Source organism: Uranotaenia lowii, chromosome 3 (genome assembly GCF_029784155.1).
Source record: "Uranotaenia lowii strain MFRU-FL chromosome 3, ASM2978415v1, whole genome shotgun sequence".
Lineage (NCBI taxonomy): Eukaryota > Metazoa > Arthropoda > Insecta > Diptera > Culicidae > Uranotaenia > Uranotaenia lowii.
The window spans coordinates 86341378-86355742 of NC_073693.1; the positions used below are offsets into that span (position 1 = coordinate 86341378).

A 14365-nucleotide genomic window follows, 5' to 3' on the forward strand; every position below is an offset into this window, starting at 1 on the left:
CGCTTCGGTACAACGGCGCGTTAGCCAATTCCACCACGGTGAACGTGATGGAACCGGCGAACACGAGCAATCGAGCTCTGCCGATCAACTGCTGGACCTTCTATCGAAACACCATGTATATCCCGCATGTGATCTTTCCCTCTATTGATCTCTCTTGTTTCTCTAACCCCACCCATCGACTCGGGATTTTAGCCGAACGAGCACATGGTCGATTGCTTCGGGTTTGCCGCAACTTACGGTCAGAGGGAAAGATCACATGCGGGATATACATGGTGTTTCGATAGAAGGTCCAGCAGTTGATCGGCAGAGCTCGATTGCTCGTGTTCGCCGGTTCCATCACGTTCACCGTGGTGGAATTGGCTAACGCGCCGTTGTACCGAAGCGGAGATTGCAGGTTCAAGTCCTGTCGGTGAGCCGTTGTATCTTTTTCGAAATTTTCATGATATTTACGGCTTATGTTCTTTCGTTCTTTGATAGTTCATGTTTCTCTAATTTCTTTCATCACATATGAAAATGTGATCATTTTCAGGTACAAAGATGTACCAAGCGATTTCATAACATCAGTATTGATTTGATTATGTTAGAAAATGATGTTTTATCGCAGAAAGTAACCGGTTACTTGAGGTTGTTTGCCGGAAATCATCATTTTGTCAGTCAACGCACTTTTTTTTTTTTAAATTTGTACTAAATTTGCGGAAAAAATTTCACAAAATGTATTCTCTAAAGAGCCAAAATATGGTTTTGACAGCTCGTTGTATGAAAATACTAAGAGCACCTGCAACGGTTCAGGCGTAAATATTGGTTTTAAGTATACCAGTTTTAGCAAAATTTAAAATTTTAGAATCGGCTAAAACACCCACTCCCCACCGGTGTAGGAGCAAATTTAAAACGGAAACACTTTCATTGCAGACACTCAATAATTGAGAAGAAAAAACCCATTTTATTAGAAAAATTGCATAAGTTTTGAGTTTCACGATTAAGTGTCTTAAAATTAATTCTATATACGAATATTCTTTTTGACAGAACAATGATTTCAACTATTCTACCAGGATTTCATTAATTTAAAAGCAAAAATGACTACACAACGAGAAAAAAGGTCAATTGAAACAAGTCTTCAATTAATTCAATCAAATTGCTTTGAATCAATGGAATAAGGTTTTTTTTAAAAAATGAAATGAAAAAGCATTTTTTTTCAAGTTAGGCTGGAACAAATATCAATTTCTTCTTTTGTCATCCACCCCTTCGAAATTTCCAAAATCCCGAAGGGGGGAATTAATAAAGTTTGAAGTATTTTAAGTAAATTTCTAATAAAAATTCCAATATCCGAAAGATTACAAGACCAAGAACCAAATTTTGGCAGATGGAAGTTAATTCACATTATGTATTCTTGATTTTAATGAATTTTTCGATAAAAAAAACTTGATTCATAGGTATTATGCAATAATATAGTATACAATTTGGTTGCGTACAAGCTTTTGTGCAATTTATTCCAATTTATTTGTTTTTCGTATTATTTTTTATTGTCTCCCCCCCCCCCCCCCCCCCTCGCAATGTTCCAACTCCGAGTGACAAAAGAAGGATTTGAAATTTGTTCCGGCCTTATTGCTGACATTGATAAAGGAAATGAGAAATGTTTATCCCAACGTCAAAGGAAATTTTCCTTTGATTTGTCGACATTTTTGTTTGACAAAAACTCCTTTCACTTCGTAAATTTATGTATGGATACAGAAAAATATGCTGATATTGACGAAAACTCAGAGCAATCTATACGGAACTAAAAATCTCTCAATATCTCAAATAAAACAAAAATTATAGAACAAACAATAAACATTTATTTTACCTCATCGAAAAAGTATTGAAATTTTCTTTTCGTTTTCGGTTATTCTTTTATTTTATTTTAATTTTAGAACGCTGACTGGATTCACTAATTCGTCGAGCCTAAATGAAAAGCTTTTTATTTAATTATAATAAATCGAGAATAATATGACATCTATTATTTATACTTGATATGGTTTTTATTAACATCTATTCTCAATTTATGTTACTTATAGGCTGGTTGAAGCGAAAAAAAAACATTCAAATAATATCTCAAAAAGAAATTATTATCACACCCAATGTTACCCAAACATGTGTGAAAGAAATCATTGTTGGCTAAAATTTTCTCACCGTGAACTAAATCGGTCTGTCGGGTCTGTCGTATATTTTGAAATCCTGTTCCAAATTTGCATGAATTTGGAACAAAGGCGTATAACTGTTGGGAATTTTGAAATCGATAACTGTGCTAAAACAGCAATATACGCCACCGGTGCCAGCCGAAATGTTTTAGCGTGGTCGAAAACCGTGTTTTGCATCTACCGTTGGGACAGCCCTAAAAAGAACAGTTTCCGTGTTGTTTAGATAGTTTTTTTTTGAGAAAACATTATCGATACCCGAAAAAGTCGAGTGGGCGGTAATAGGGCCATTTGAACACCCCAAAGTTTAGTTAATTATTTTGAAAAGCGTACATTTTTCGCATTCCACTAATTTTTTTTATTTAAAGTAGAGCAGTTTTGGGATGTATTGGAAAAGAAAGCGAATAAAAATCTGCCGTCGTTTTTTTATTACACGTGTTTGAAGTTGAAAAACCGCTTAACTGGGCGGTGAATGGCGTCTTGATGGTACCTGGTTGCCACTGATGGTTATGGATGCTTCATACATGGCATCGATTTCAAGTTGGCCACCGAAGGCTGTCCGGACGTTGTAATTCGGAGGATGAGTTAACGGAGACCCGATCTTGACCCAGTTCTCTCGGAATATGATGGTGATGTCGGATCCCGAATCAAGTTGGAGGTTTATTGGAACACCGTTAATGCTAGTTTCTGCATAACGTCTTCTTCCCTTGATGTTACCGACGATGAAATGCTGTTTCTTCGGTAGTTTGCCGTGATCTTGCGCTGCTTGGACTCACAGTCACAGTAGCCCTCCTTAGGGCCTGTTTTCCGCAATCTCGACATTTGTGGTCACGGAAACTGCACTGGCTAGAAAAGTGCATACTGCCACAGCACCAGTATAGAGCTTTAGGCATGTCCTTTTTGGGTTTGCTTCCGTTCTTATTTTTTCAGGAACAGGTGTGCCAAATATTGAGGTTTATTTGGACGCCGTCTCCTCGATCGTGAACTCTTTGGAGGGCTTCGGTAGAAAGTATGAAATATAGCTTTTGTGTGCTGCGGGACTCAGCTTCCTGAGTGACAGTCGTACTTTGGCATCACCCGGTAGTTGAGCTGCATCTTTCTCGAACAGATCTGCTTAACTTATAAACCAGGCCTCGAACGAACGAACGAAAAGTTAAAAGCTAGAGTTTCTCAACAGGTTATGTAGTGGTATGAATAAGGTTTAGCAATTGCTTCGATAGCTTTTACTTAGCTCGAAATCAATCAAAGCAAAAGTCCAAAGCATTTGCTTAGTTTGGTATGAATAAACATTTTCTAAGCGGATGTGTACTAAAGTCTTAGAACATAGCTTTTGCTTCGAAAAATAGAGCTATCCAACCAGCAGAATCTGAACTTTTCTAAAGTAAAATGAAAGAAGACGATCAGAAAATTAAAAAAAACGGCTAAAGTAGCCTTGAACTCGACGAAGCGGTTGGTGGGTGTAAGAACGAGCGGATTTTTTTTTGGTAAATGCGTGCTCGTATGTTGATGTTTAAAGAAAAATGAAAACATATTCGAATATTGTCAAACAAAAAATTGCCTATTTATCATAAGCTCTTCCTCATGTATTCGGTTCGGGATAATTCGATGTATAAAAAATAGCAATAGGCGCGCATTTTAATTTAGATATTTTTTAAATCTTAGGATTATAACAAAATTAATTAAAAATGATAGATCTGTATAATATTTTAAATTATTACAATTCATTTCTTACTTTGAGCCAATTGGGACTTCTTCCACTATAGCCAGATTTTTTTTAATTTGAAATATTTACTGATTTGTTTAATTTTATCTAAGACGAATGATTTTATACAACGACAGGAATATGAAAAAAGTTGGGTTATCACTTCGAATTTTCTTTATCCATGTTGAAAATGCCTTTTTGAATTGTTTTGAAGTGAAATATTGCTAATTTGATAAATTCATGACGTTATTAAAGAATTTTTTATTGGAAAAGTCTGCTACCGAGCATGCTTAGAAAATAAAGCAATAGCTAGGAGATTTGTCGAGCAATTGCTTCAGATTTGAGCTTTATTCATACCAAACTAGCTTGTTCTAAAAGTAAAAGCTCCTGACTGAGAAAACAGCTAGCCTGGGACCGTTCGGAAGCATCGAGCCAGGAATCCACTCAAAGGTGATCGTCCCTGGAATCCGATGGAAGGTGGTCATGCCGGGAATCCGTTCGGAGGTGATTAAGCCAGGAATCCTTTCGGGGACGTCGAGCCGGGAATCTGTTCGGAGGTTTCAAGCCTGAGACTCAATTGGAAGGTGATCCAGCCAGGTATCCAATTGAAGGCAGTCGAGCTAGGAATCCGTCCGAAAGTGTTGAGCCTGGAAGTTTGCCGAGCGAAACCTCGCCGTGCTAAAAGCGATAAGGTCCGGTGTGTGTCGAGGAGGAATAGCAATTTCAGGAAGAGCCGCCGGATAGATTGCAGATAACTGAGAACAGCGTGTTTTGAGGTGAAGTGTTGGCATTCGACCGAGCTCTGCGAATGTGAGCAACACACGCAAGTAAAAATAAAAAGCAATAAAGTGATTCCAGTTTTAACAATAGAACGTGCTGGTTGTTTTCTCTGTTTTCATCTTCGTCCAAAAGTTTGGCAATTTGTGCTCAACGCGGCCGCAATCTGCTCGAAGCTCGATTTCGGATGTAAGTTGTTGCTGGCGACTTAGAATTTCTAGGATCGTTTCCTCAAACCCCAACTACGGAGTTTGTTGTAAAGGAGCTTCTAACTGAACTCCCCGAGGAATTGAAGATAAAGAATTCCACAATTATGAACATTAGGAAGGATGTACCTATCGGGAGTTTCTCATATCGTTACACCTCCTATATATACCCACCTTGGCTACAACCTCAAAAGTGTAATCATCAAACTGTCCTGACACAAAAAATAGTTAAGGTTCAATACAATTCATGAAAAAAGATCAGTATTTCGTATTACCATCATGTCACCATCTACCGCCCAGTTAAGCGTTTTTTCAACTTCAAATATGTATAATAAAAAAAACGACGGCAGATTTTTATTCGCTTTCTTTTGCAATACATCTCAAAACTGCTATAGTTTCATTAAAAAATTTAGTGGGATGCGAAAAATGTACGCTTTTCAAAATAATTAACTAAACTTTGGGGTGTTCCACTGGTCCTATTACCGCCCACTCAACTTTTTCGGGTATCGATAATGTTTTCTTAAGGAAAAAACTATCTAACATCACGGAAACTGTTCTTTTTAGTATTTTCCATGTAGCGAGCTGTCAAAACCATATTTTGGATCTTGAGAGAATACATTTTGTGAAATTTTTCCCGCAAATTTTGAACAAATTTTAACAAAGTGCGTTGAATGACAAAATGACGATTCCCGGCAAACAGCCTCAAGTAACCGGTTGCTTTCAGCGATAAAACATCATTTCCTAACATAATCCAACTAAATGCTTCTTACAATTTACACATTTGACACAATACTTGCGTTAAGAACAAAGAAATTGTGCGTGACCGGTCATTAGGAACCCACACTTTTTTTTATACACCAATTACCGCCCATCACTAAACGCTTCAAAAAACAACAACTTTTGAAAAAATCGAAAATTTTCCGATGCTTATCTATTCTACGAAAATAAAACTATCGTTTCAAGTCGATTTTAGGTCAAAAAGGTACTATCTAGTAAACAAAAACCCTTTTTGCCCTAGGGGTACAGTAATGCTTAGTTCGCTAACAGGCGTCGAAATCAACAATTTGACCGGAAACCAAAAACCAAACATTTTATTCCTGGCTATAGTTAGCATAATTAAGTGATGTTTTTTCAGTGAAATGTTCGAACAATGATGCCGACACAGAACACAGGTCTTATTTTTGAAGAAAACATCCCAGTTTTTTCAAAATACAAACAAAAGTGTGATTTTGGGCGGTAAATGGTGTTTGGGCGGTGAATGGTGACTTGATGGTACTTATTTTGTTTTTGCCCTTTAAAAAAAATCTGCTACATCCGACACAGCGAAAATAACCAACTCCACACGGAAAATAAAAAAAAGGTAAAATTTACCTTTTTGCGAGGTGAATTTTTTCCACCCCTCTTTCGAGGTAAATTTTACCTTTTTTTCATTCACCTAGCAAAAAGGTAAATTTTACCTTTTTTCAATTCACCTAGCAAAAAGGTAGATTTTACCATTTTCTCATTCACCTAGCAAAATAGTAAATAATACCGTTTTCCCATTCACTGATTTAAAAGGTAAATGCTTGTTTGTTTGATTGGTTTCTTCAATAATAATTAATTTTAAAAAAACACAGTTCATGAAAAAATTGGTATTTATTTGAAATAAATAGGGAGTTACCTAATATTGATTTTTGAAATATATCACGGTGTTCTTTAAAAATTGTTGAGGCAAGTCCTTTGTTCGCCAAGCTTGTCAGGTCCGGCTTGTCCGGAATAATATCTGAAGGCTGACGGGAATACAACACAAAGCTCCGTGGGCCGATCTGAAACAAAAGCAAAGTATTATGTAGAGAACCAGCACAACTAAATGAAATCTAAGAAAACACTTACCATTTTGTTCCGATTTTCACATATTGTGCACGAAGCCGAACTTGTTCCTCAACGGCAAAACAGCTTAACCTCAATAAACGGATTCGTCAAATAGTTACTTTTTTTCGAGATAATTTGTACCGTTTTGTTGAGCTCAATCCAGGTCAACTTCACCTCGCTACGAGGTAAGTTTTACCTTATTTGGATTTACCTTTCTTTCTAGGTGAATTATACTTTTTGATTCAGCTCAATTCAGGTGAACTTCACCTCGCTACGAGGTGAAATTTACCTTTTTTGGATTCACATTTTTTCTCGGTGAATTGTACCTTTTTTCATTCTTCGTTTCAGGTATATTTTACCTCGCTGTGAGGCAGGGCCGTAGGAAGAACCGACTCATGGGGGGGGGGTTTGGTGACTAATTTTTTTCTATGATTTTTTGTCTTACAACACGCGAATAAAAAAAATTAAAAACAAATTATGTTTGTAACTATATGGTTATTCATACTTATTGATAGTTTTCGTATGAAATTATAACTTAATAGAAGACAAGAATGCCACAAGGATGGTAAAGTGTCATTAATAAAACCTTAAAAAAGTAACTATAGAAAAGTGGTCCTTAGCCTAAAGGGTGAGCTAATTTTTTTTAATGAAACCTCTAGAAACAATTTATGAAATTTGCTTTCATCGACGGTTAAAATTTTTGAATTTGTTTAAAAGTCTGGTAGATCAAAGTTATTTAGTTTGAGCATAAGATAAGTTCATTTTAGGGTAGCCTTCAATTACTTAAAAAAAAACTTATTCTATACTCAAATCAAACCAGCCCAATCTTCTAAACTCTTTTGCGAATTCCAAGATTCTATCCTTTGATGAAAATAAATAAATTTTTCCAAAAAAAAACAGTAAAAAAAAGATTTAAAAAAATTCGAATCAAATTTGCTCGATGCAAACTTGAACTAAATTTATGATTTAAGTTTTAAATTTGGCTTTGAAAAAAGCTGCAATATAAATAATGTTAAGCAATACACTTAAAAACTGAACAAAAATGTGCAGATTTTTTAAGATCAGGTACATGTTTCTTCAACAGGAAATATTTTCCATAAAGAAACAGTTTTATACTAAAAATCTTGTAGATGATATTTTTTAAATTTAATTTGGGATATTTAGCATGAATCAAAACTTAAAAAGTTACATAACTCAAATTCTACTTTATAGTTGTGATTTTCAGCTGAATTCTGTGTACAAACTTATTCTGATTAAAAACTATGAAATTTGGAAATTGAATTGACAAGCAAATTTTTAAATTTATGTTCTCTTGAATTTCTCAACAATTTCATGTTGATTGAAAAACTCATTCACAGAATCTTTTTCTGAATTTTAAATCTGAATCCTTAACCTGAATTCAAAAATTCAACTTTAAATCTGTTTCCGTATTTCTGAAATGTACAAAAAATACGATTGCCGAATCTCAATTCCATATTTTATTTTCATGAATCATTCATTTAAATTCTATAGTGCTGGTTTAATCTTAATTGATTATTCCAATTATTTATTTTAAATATGTTCTGTGAATCCGATTTAAAATGTGAATTTCAAATGATGAATCAGAATCTGGTTTTCTATTTTGGATCGCCACTTAGGAGCTTCAAATGTTTAAATTTTGTATTAGAATAAAGTTTAAGTACTTCGAACTTGAATATAACACAAATTTCTTCTTTTTCCATATTCGGCAACCTATTATCAAAATATTGAAAATGCTTTGATTTTCGAAAAACATGAAGGCTTATTCTACCACTCACGAAATTTCATGTCTTCGTCCTGACCCCAGAAAATGCTTCAGAAAAGAAATTTGTGTATTGATGAGCTCTGAAGACCAAAAACAGCTCATCCGAACGAAAATTTCGAGGCTAGAGAGGCTATTTAAGCCTGCAAAACCATATGAAATTTCGTAAGTCACGTCACTCGAGTCGCAGAATAAGCCCAATGATTCAACAAGGATTTCAAAGCAGCTTTCCATTCCTAATTTCTTATGATTATTCGAACTGAAAATCAAGAATCCTAAACTCGATACAAAATCAGAAATAAGAAAATATGTAATAATACAATTTCGGTTATAGGAATATGGAACCAGAACCTTCAAAATGGGTTTAATTTAAAATATAATATTCAGACCTAAATTTCTATGATAAGGTTGCCAAATTGCCTGGTTTTAACCGGATTGGCTAAGATGTTCAATATAAAATTTGGGAAAAGTCTGGTCGGACCCGTTTGCTCAGATTTCATTGGAAAAGCCCGGATTTTGCCCGCGTTTGTTCTCATTCTTATTCTCAAATGAAATTTGTCTTGTAATTTTTTTTTATTTATGCGTCCAAAATTTTTGCAGCCAATTTAAAAAAATCATCATGAAAGGTTTTTTAAGTTTTTGTTTCTAGATTTTTGATGAGCAATTCCTAGGTTTTGAAAAAATTGCTTGGGTTTGCCTGGATTTGATCGACAATTTTGAAATCAAATACCCGGATTTTGCCAGGTTTTTATATAAAACAGCCCAGCCAGATACGTGCCGAAAAAAAAATCTGACAACCTTATTGTATGAACAAGTGAGAAAATTTTTAAAAACTGTAGCAGAATTTTGAACTTGAAATGGGTTTTTGAGGTGTTTGTATTAGTTTTTAGTTCAGATAGTTACTCTTGAATATCTTTGCTCTAATAATTATCATAAATTGATTATGAATTTAAAATTTTGAGTGTAGAGTAGAATACCTCGCTTCCTTTTTTGGACCCTCATGGGGGGGGTTTAACCCTCAAAACCCCCCCCCCGTTCCTACGGCCATGCTGTGAGGTGAGTTTCACCTCGAATAGGTAGAAGTTACCTTTTTGGCTTTTGCGAGCATTCACCTTTGCTGTCTCGGTAAATATTACCTTTTTATTATTTTCCGTGCAGCATATTGGATCTTAAAGTGGGTTGATACAGAACTGCAAGGACACAAAATCAAGGTACTATCATCAACAATCATCATCATTGGTGATGAGCTTTTGATAGATATAAGCCATTTTTTTTACACAGTAGGGGAGATACCCAAGCAAAAGTTCGGATATCGCTTTAGGAACGAACTCAATCCAGTTGAATTCGCTGCTAAATTCCCCGACAGGAAACGCTCATTGTGCCCCGATTAATGGTGCTTATACTGCCCCAGGGGGAGTTCTCAATATGCCCCTACAGTGACTGGTTTAAAGCTGTTGGAAAAATTTTTTTAAATGCAAATTTTATCTCTTTTTTAAAGTTTCAGCCAACAGGAAAAAGACTATTTTAGTGTAACGTAACCTTCAAACTGTCCTGACACAAAAAATAGTTAAGGTTCTATATAATTCCCGAAAAAGATCAATATTTCGTATTATATATTTTGTATTTGCCCTTCAAAAAAATTTGCTACATCAGAAACAGCGAAAATAACCAACTCCAGCCTATTCGATACAAAAGGGGGTTGATGCAGAACTGCAAGGACCGCAAGGACGAACGTTCAAGGACAAAATCAAGGTACCATCATCATCATTATCATCACCAACAATCATCATCATTGGTGGTGAGCTTTTGATAGATATTAGCCATTTTTTTGCAAAGTAACACGTAACACTATGCTGAAAATGAGCGTTTGAGTTCATCACTTACTTTGGGGAGTTTGTTTTTAAATTGTAAAATAAGTTTCTTTTAGCTTGATTTTTTGCTAGAATAATAGAATTCTTATATTTTGCTATTAGACTGAAAGAGGTGACTGATATTACAGAATTTATCTTAATTCAGGATTTGAAATGTTTGAAATATGTTCAGCTTTTAAAATTTAAAAGTTCAGAATTCTGTTTAATGGATTAGTTAGTACAAGGTACTAACACAAAGAGTATTAATTCATATAAGAACTAGCGTTGGGGATGGTGGCATTGCAATGTAGATTTATTGAAGCTGATCAACATTTTCTCAAGCAATCAAGAGGTCTTACCTTTTCCGATTCGTCGTTTTTCACTAGACACCAACCCACGACTTTGATTTACTGTAATTGGTGTCAATAATTTTCCTTTCGACAGTTGTTTGTCACCATTTAACAGGTAGCAGCGACCGATACTCAATTTTCTTTTTGTTTAGATCGGCAAGAGAAGGGAACCTTTGCGAGATCAGGTATCTACGGAGCACCAGGACCGAAATTGTGTTGGTGTTTGCTTTCGCAAAAACTACCAGAAATAAAACACCAAGGAATAAAAGGGTTTCTTTCTTTGCCAATCTTCTCTACACCGCACCACCGTAAAATTGTAATCTTATTTGAAGAATAAAACCAACAGAGATTTTGAAAAGTAGAACACAGCAGAGCACAAAAAACAACCCAGACAGGATGTACGAAAAAGCACCGAAAAACGCCGTTTATTGAGGGAAAACGCGAAAATAACTACTTCGATAGCACTACACACGGTTTTACAACAATAATCGGCAGTTCAATAAATTATACGAACGATAAAAAGGTATATTCAGCAGAAATCAAAAATACGCGACAGATAATACTTTCTAACTTTTCAGAAGAAATGAGACGATTATTTTTGTAGCGAGAAATTCTGATTGACAGACACACAGGCACCAGTGATGCCACATTTATATCGGTATTTTGAAACCCAAAAAAATCTTTTATCGGTATGTAAATCCTAAAAATCGGTATGAAAATCGGTATTTGAGGTGGATTTTCGAAAATGCTTACATTTTCAACTTTCTAACATATTTTTCTTTAAATAGATGCTTGCTATAAACAGCAAGTCTAAGAACTCTTATGAATGTTCATTTTTAGTTCAAAACTAGCTGACTAAATGTGTTTTAGCATATATTATTGCATTTTCTCCGTAACTAGTTTACACAAAATGACGGTTTTGAAATTTTAACAGAACTTTGTGTTTGTTATGACTTGTACATTTATTTTTATTTTAAAACTTTGCCTTCTTCTTCTTTTGCCGACGAAAGCAAAAATAACAAATGAAAATTCAGCAGAAAATCCGAAATAAGTGTTTCTTTCCACTACTCAAAACTGAATGGAAATTTATTTTAAAAGTTACCGATTGATAAGAAAAATAGGGGCATGGCGAGCACCTTCAGGTTACACGTTGGTTAGGCATATAAATGAAGTAAAAACTTGAGACTTTGATGTTTGGTTAAAGTGGGACGTAAATTTGATAAATTCGATAAGGCAACAATAGAACCAGTTCAACCTAAAGGAAATTTTAATTTGGTAAGCACTTACAAATCCAATGGCTTTTTGACGTTCGAGGGTTGGGCCCAAGTTGATGGTATTCGTTTTTTTTGATGGATTTTCGCCAATCTGGCCAATTCAGCTTTTTGTATTAGATATGAGTTCTAGCGATTAGAAAAATAAATGATTGCAGAAAGTTGAGAGAGTTGTTGCTTCGATTTTTTACAGCCAATAAAAAAATTAATTTTATTTTATGAAAAATCACGCATTAGTCACATGAAAATCCAAGAATTTTATGCAAAAATCAATGAGAGATGTGCTCTAAAAGAAGGTGTTCTTCCGAAAAAAATAAAAAAAAACACATAGTTTTACTAAGTTTTGCCTGGCGTGTCCTTTATTTTGGGGTCTCTGCAGTTTAGGTACTTATGAGTTATGATATAATTTATTTGGCTAACAAGATGCAGAAGGATTAAAGATTATACTGATGATATTACATACGGTGTATCTTCAAATCTCGACTTACCCCATCTGGCGACCAGTTGAACAAGGATTATGATTATATTCAAACAGTGTATGTATTTCCTTGAAAAGTTATCATCTCACGAGACAAGAGCTTTAATGCGATCGTCAATTGAGATTGCCCTTAAGGAACTTCTATAGGCAGTCGCAGAAGGTCAAGTATCAGCCTTGAGCTTAGTCCATTGGCTTTGAGGTTGAGTACCATAATAGTGCATCATTTGAAAAAACAAAGGAACAAAACAGCGCGAACAACTGAACGAATTATGAAAGTGAGCCGTGGAGATCTTTGCAGAATACTTCAAAAGTTGTACAGATCAAAGTTAAGCCACGCCAGCTACCGCACTTTGTCTTCTTTCTACGGGACCTTTACGAGGATAGCTCGAATGTGGAAATGTTGAAGTGGAATGAATTTTGAATTCAAATCTTAAAAATCGGTATGAAATCGGTATGTTTTGCTAAAAATCGGTAATCGGTATATACCGATTCTTGGTCCAAATTTTGCTCAAAAATCGGTATAAATACCGGAAAATCGGTATGTGTGGCATCGCTGACAGGCACTGACTGACTGAGAGAGAAAAAGAGAACATTCGCTCTGAGCGGTCTCGAAGAGATACAATAATGAAGAAGCATTTTTCAGGATGGCCTAAAACATTAAATTCATTAATGTTGCTACATCCATTCGTTTCTATGTCACTGGTGATTTATTAACCGTTTCTCAGCTAAAACGGTTATGAAATATTTGGGAATCGAATGAGATTCAATTTTATATTCAAGGATTTGATATTTTTCGCTTTTATAGTATTGAGCTGAAGTCAGGTTAAGCCTTTCCGAAAAGAATTCGTTTGTTTTTTATGATCTTTCGAGAATCTCTCGCCGATTCGGCGATCAGAGACAGAAAGTGACATATCGATGAATCAATGAATAATAATTATGATATAGACTGGTCATACTGAGGAGGTATCGACTGTTGAAATCGAAAATGTATCACATCAAATGATATAATTTGAAATGGTCGATACACCTTGGTCAATTAATAAGATTATTTGACCAATAATATTCAATATTTTTTACGGGTAGCGCTTTTACATGAACAATAGACTTTTTTATGCTCTTGAGAAACGTATATACTGCCCAATTAAACATAGAGCAGTTAATTGCACCAAAACTGGCTCACAGTGCTAAAAGAGAGCAGAGAGGGTTGATGTCATACTCAAGCGACAAAGCATCGCTTTGCATCCTGCGTTCAGGAGCCATTACCAGATCGGTAGTGGTTATTCCTTCGAACCGATTACTTTAAAAAATAGAGGCTTGCATTATACGATTCGTTTCGATTTCAATTCAAAATCATTCAGCTTTTCTTGACAGGGCTTGCGTCGTCCGAAAAAGTGTTTCATTTTCGCACGATTTCGAACCAAACAGTATCAGATTTCGAACGAATCCTCCTGATGAACGGATGAAAATCGAACTGATTTTCTTCCTTTTTTCCTATCTATATAAGAGCTCATCAGATCAGGATTCGGATTGCGACCATGCCGAAATTTCAACCGACAAAATTCCTTAAAATTTTTGGGGGAATAGAAAAGCATATGAATTTTCTCACCGATAAAGATATTATTTAGTTTATTATCACAAATTCGAATTATCGAGCTTAAAACCCGATATTACTGCTTCAAACAAAAAAGAGAAAAAATAATATTCCTATTGGATTTTTGACTTGCCGTGCTATGAAACACCCTGGCATTAGTTTTGTTGTTTTTTGCTGCACTTTTCGAAAGCGCTTACTATTCCTATCAAACTGTGGTTCTAAAACAATTGAAACGGTACTTTGACGTTCATGTTAAAAATTACATTACCAGATAACGTGAATTATGAATGTGAAACATTAATGTTCAATTTAAAAATTACCTTTTCAAAAATCATTCA

At 35.0% G+C, this 14365-nt stretch overlaps 1 protein-coding gene across 2 annotated transcripts in view; it reads right to left on the reverse strand.

The window, feature by feature from the left end:
* LOC129756410 (tyrosine-protein phosphatase non-receptor type 4) overlaps positions 1-11301 on the reverse strand; it is a 32895-nt gene extending 21594 nt beyond the window's left edge. For both annotated transcript variants that reach the window (XM_055753282.1, XM_055753281.1), the window contains exon 1: positions 10697-11301. The gene's annotated coding sequence lies outside the window, so the exon portion shown is untranslated. The remainder of the gene's footprint in view (positions 1-10696) is intronic.
* Between the last annotated feature and the right edge of the window lie 3064 nt (positions 11302-14365).